Source organism: Martes martes (genome assembly GCF_963455335.1).
Source record: "Martes martes genome assembly, chromosome: 12".
In the NCBI taxonomy this organism is placed as follows: Eukaryota; Metazoa; Chordata; class Mammalia; order Carnivora; family Mustelidae; genus Martes; species Martes martes.
The window spans coordinates 69,031,430-69,036,844 of record NC_137900.1 but is presented as its reverse complement, the minus strand read 5'-3'; positions in this window follow the sequence as shown (position 1 = coordinate 69,036,844).

Below are 5,415 nucleotides of genomic sequence, written 5' to 3'. Positions count from 1 at the left end.
AGCACCATTTGTTGAAGAGGCTGTTTTTTTTCCATTGGACATTCCTTCCTGCTTTGTCAAAGATTAGTTGACCATAGAGCTGAGGGTCTATTTCTGGGCTCTCTATTCTGTTCCATTGATCTATATGTCTGTTTTTGTGCCAGTACCATACTGTCTTAATGATGACAGCTTTGTAATAGAGCTTGAAGTCTGGAATTGTGATGCCACCGACTTTGGCTTTCTTTTTCAATATTCCTTTTGTTATTCAAGGTCTTTTCTGGTTCCATATAAATTTTAGGATTATTTGTTCTATTTCTTTAAAAAAATGGATGGGATTTTGATAGGGATTGCATTAAATGTGTAGATTTCTTTAGGTAGAATAGACATTTTCACAATATTTGTTCTTCCAATCCATGAGCATGGAATATTTTTCCATTTCTTTGTGTCTTCCTCCATTTCTTTCATGAGTACTTTATAGTTTTCTGAGTATAGATTCTTTGCCTCTTTGGTTAGATTTATTCCTAGGTACCTTATGGTTTTGGGTGCAATTGTAAATGGGACTGACTCCTTAATTTCTCTTTCTTCTGTCTTGTTGTTAGTGTAAAGAAATGCGACTGATTTCTGTGCACTGACTTTATATCCTGACACTTTACTGAATTCCTGTATAAGTTCTAGCCGTTTTGGAGTGGAGCCTTTTGGGTTTTCCACATATAGTATCATATCATCTGCAAAGAGTGATAGTTTGACTTCTTCTTTGCCGATTTAGATGCCTTTAATTTCTTTTTGTTGTCTGATTGCTGAGGCTAGGACTTCTAGTACTATGTTGAACAGCAGTGGTGATAACGGACATCCTTGCTGTGTTCCTGACCTTAGCGGAAAAGCTTTCAGTTTTTCTCCATTGAGAGTGATATTTGCGGTGGGTTTCTCATAGATGGCTTTGATAATATTGAGGTATGTGCCCTCTATCCCTACACTTTGAAGAGTTTTAATCAGGAAGGGATGCTGCACTTTGTCAAATGCTTTTTCAGCATCTATTGAGAGCATCATATGGTTCTTTTTTTTTTTTTTTAAAGATTTTATTTATTTGACAGAGATCACAAGTAGGCAGAGAGGCAGGCAGAGAGAGAGGAAGGGAAGCAGGCTCCCCGCTGAGCAGAGAGCCCGATGTGGGGCTCGATCCCAGGACCCCGAGATCATGACCTGAGCCGAAGGCAGAGGCTTCAACCCACTGAGCCACCCAGGCGCCCCTAGAGTATCATATGGTTCTTGTTCTTTCTTTTATTAATGTATTGTATCACATTGATGGATTTGTGGATGTTGAACCAACCTTGTAGCCCTGGAATAAATCCCACTTGGTTGTGGTGAATAATCCTTTTAATGTACTGTTGGATCGTATTGGCCAGTATTTTGGTGAGAATTTTCGCATCTGTGTTCATCAAGGATATTGGTCTGTAATTCTCTTTTTTGATGGGATCCTTGTCTGGTTTTGGGATCAAGGTAATGCTGGCCTCATAAAATGAGTTTGGAAGTTTTCCTTCCATTTCTATTTTTTGGAACAGTTTCGGAGAATAGGAATTAATTCTTCTTTAAATGTTTGGCAGAATTCCCCTGTGAATCAGTCTGGTCCTGGACTTTTGTTTGTTTGGAGATTTTTGATGACTGTTTCAATCTCCTTACTGGTTATGGGTCTGTTCAGGCTTTCTGTTTCTTCCTGGTTCAGTTGTGGTAGTTTATGTGTCTCTAGAAATGTATCCATTTCTTCCAGATTGTCGAATTTGTTGGCGTAGAGTTGCTCATAGTATGTTCTTATAATTGTATTTCTTTGGTGTTGGTTGTGATCTCTCCTCTTTCATTCATGATTTTATTTATTTGCGTCCTTTCTCTTTTCTTTTTGATGAGTCTGGCCAGGGGTTTGTCAATCTTATTAATTCTTTCAAAGAACCAGCTCCTAGTTTCGTTGACTTGTTCTGTTGTTCTTTTGGTTTCTCTTTCATTGATTTCTGCTCTGATCTTTATGATTTCTCTTCTCCTGCTGGGTTTAGGCTTTCTTTGTTGTTGTTTCTCCAGCTCCTTTAGGTGTAGGGTTAGGTTGTGTATTTGAGACCTTTCTTGTTTCTTGAGAAAGGCTTGTACCGCTATATATTTTCCTCTCAGGACTGCCTTTGTTGTGTCCCACAGATTTTGAACCGTTGTGTTTTCATTATCATTTGTTTCCATGAGTTTTTTCAATTCTTCTTTAATTTCCTGGTTGACCCATTCATTTTTTAGAAGGATGCTGTTTAGTCTCCATGTATTTGCGTTCTTTCCAAATTTCCTCTTGTGATTGAGTTCTACCTTCAGAGCATTGTGGTCTGAAAATATGCAGGGAATGATCCCAATCTTTTGATACCGGTTGAGACCTGATTTATGACCCAGGATGTGGTCTATTCTGGAGAATGTACCATGTGCACTAGGGAAGAATGTATATTCTGTTGCTTTGGGATGGAATGTTCTGAATATATCTGTGATGTCCATCTGGTCCAGTGTGTCATTTAAGGCCTTTATTTCCTTGTTGATCTTTTGCTTGGATGATCTGTTCATTTCAGTGAGGGGAGTGTTAAAGTCCCCTGCTATTATTGTACTACTGTCAATGTTATTTCTTTGATTTTGTTATTAATTGGTTTATATAGTTGGCTGCTCCCATGTTAGGGGCATGGATATTTAAGATTGTTAGGTCTTCTTGTTGGACAGACCCTTTGAGTATGATATAGTGTCCTTCCTCATCTCTTATTCTAGTCTTTGGCTTAAAATCTAATTGATCTGATATAAGGATTGCCACACCAGCTTTCTTCTGATGTCCATTAGCATGGTACATTGTCTTCCACCCCCTCACTTTAAATCTGGAGGTGTCTTCAGGTCTAAAATGAGTTTCTTCTAGGAAGCATATTGATGGGTTTTGTTTTTTTATCCATTCTGTTACCCTGTGTCTTTAGATTGGGGGCATTTAGCCCATTAACATTCAGGGTAACTATTGAGAGATATGAATTTATTGCCATTGTATTGCCTGTAAGGTGACTGTTACTGTATATTGTCTCTGTTTCTTTCTGATCTACTACTTTTAGGGTCTCTCTTTGCTTAGAGGACCCCTTTCAATATTTCCTGTAGAGCTGGTTTGGTGTTTGCAAATTCTTTCAGCTTTTGTTTGTCCTGGAAGCTCTTTATCTCTCCTTCTATTTTCAATGATAGCCTAGCCAGATATAGTATTCTTGGCTGCATGTTTTTCTCATTTAGTGCTCTGAATATATCATGCCAGTTCTTTCTGGCCTGCCAGGTCTCTGTGGATAGGTCCGCTGCCAATCTAATGTTTTTACCCTTGTATGTTACAGACGTCTTTTCCCGGGCTGCTTTCAGGATTTTCTCTTTGTTGCTAAGACTTGTAAATTTTACTATCAGGTGAGGAGGTGTGGACCTATTTTTATTGATTTTGAGAGGCGTTCTTAGCATCTCCTGGATTTTGATGTTTGTTCCCTTTGCCATATTAGGGAAATTCTCTCCAATAATTGTCTCCAATATACCTTCTGTTCCCCTCTTTCTTTCTTCTTCTTCTGGAATCCCAATTATTCTAATGTTGTGTCATCTTGTGGTGTCGCTTATCTCTCGAATTCTCTCCTCGTGGTCCAGTATTTGTTTGTCTCTCTTTTGTTCAGCTTCTTTATTCTCTGTCATTTGGTCTTCTATGTCACTAATTCTTTCTTCTGCCTCATTTATCCTGGCAGTGAGAGCTTCCAATTTTGATTGCACCTCATTAATAGCTTTTTTGATTTCAACTTGGTTAGATTTTAGTTCTTTTATTTCTCCAGAAAGGGCTTTTATCTCTCTGGAGAGGGTTTCTCTAATATCTTCTATGCCTTTTTCGAGCCCGGCTAGAACCTTGAGAATCATCATTCTGAACTCTAGATCCGACATATTACCAATGTCCGCATTGATTAGGTCCCAGCCTTCGGTACTGCCTCTTGTTCTTTTTTTTCTGGTGAGTTTTTCCGCCTTGTCATTTTGTCCAGATAAGATTTGCTTTCTCCTCCTCTAGAATTCCGCTGTTCTTGGTGAGTGAAGTTGGTCTTGGCTGGGTTTCTTGTTGGTCTTCTGGGGGAGGGGCCTGTTGTAGTGATTCTCAAGTGTCTTTGCCGCAGGCGGAATTGCACCGCCCTTGCCAGGGGCCTGGCTAAGTAATCCGCCTGGGTTTGCTTTCAGAAGCTTTTGTTCCCTGAGCGCTTTCCGTAGAGTTCCAGAGGACGGGAATGAAGATGGCGGCCTCCCAGTCTCTGGCCCGGAGGAGCCGAGAGCTTGGGGTTCCGCCCCTCAGTGCGCCCTCAGAGAAAAGCTCCCAACCGCTTCGCCTCCCTGGCCTGCGGTTGTGCCTGGAGGAAAGCAGTCAATTGCTGGCACTTGGAGAAAAGTGCCCGGTCGCTTCCGTCTCCGTGGCCTCCGGCCACGCTCTGAGCCCACCCAGCCTGCGACCGGCACAAGGTAACCCCGGCTGAGAGCTCACTCCTCGGCTTTGTCACTGTAGCCGGCTTCCCCACTCTAATACCTACAAGCTCTGTGGCACTCAGACACCCCTGGTCCTTCTGTGACCCTGCGGGAACTGGGGCACGCTGACCCCGCCTGGGCTTCCCCCCGGTTTAGCCTCTGGAGCAATGTCCCTCCGTGGAGCATACTTTTAAAAGTCCTGATTTTGTGCTCCGTTGCTCCGCTGCTTGCCACGAGCCGGCCCCTCCCCTCGAGGTCTGTCTTCCCATCACTTTGGATTCACTTCTCCGCAGGTCCTACCTTTCAGAAAGTGATTGATTTTCTGTTTCTAGAATTGTTGCTCTTCTTCTCTTTGATTTCCTGTTGGATTTGTAGGTGTTCACAATGGTTAGATAAGCTATCTAGCTGATCTCCTGCTACCCGATGTTGTCTCAGCCTGCTACTTCTCTGCCATTTTGACTCCTCTCTGAAAATTAAATCTTTAAGACTTGATGCATAAAATTTATATCCAGTAGCTCTTTCTCACTAATTGCAGTAATGGTAATTATATTGGCTGAAGTCCCAATTTTTTCTTTAAAAAACCAATAATACAATTTTGGCCATTCTAACTGGTGTAAGGTGGTATCTCAATGTGGTTTTAATTTGAATCTCCCTGATGTCTAGTGATGATGAACATTTTTTCATGTGTCTGAGAGCCATTTGTATGTCTTCATTGGAGAAGTGTCTGTTCATATCTTCTGCCCATTTTTTTGATGTGATTATCTGTTTTGTGTGTGTTGAGTTTGAGAAATTACCAGGACAGGAAACAACGTGTGTTGGAGAGGATGTGGAGAAAGGGGAACCCTCTTACACTGTTGGTGGGAATGCAAGTTGGTGCAGCCACTTTGGAAAACAGTGTGGAGATTCCTCAAGAAATTAAAAATAGAG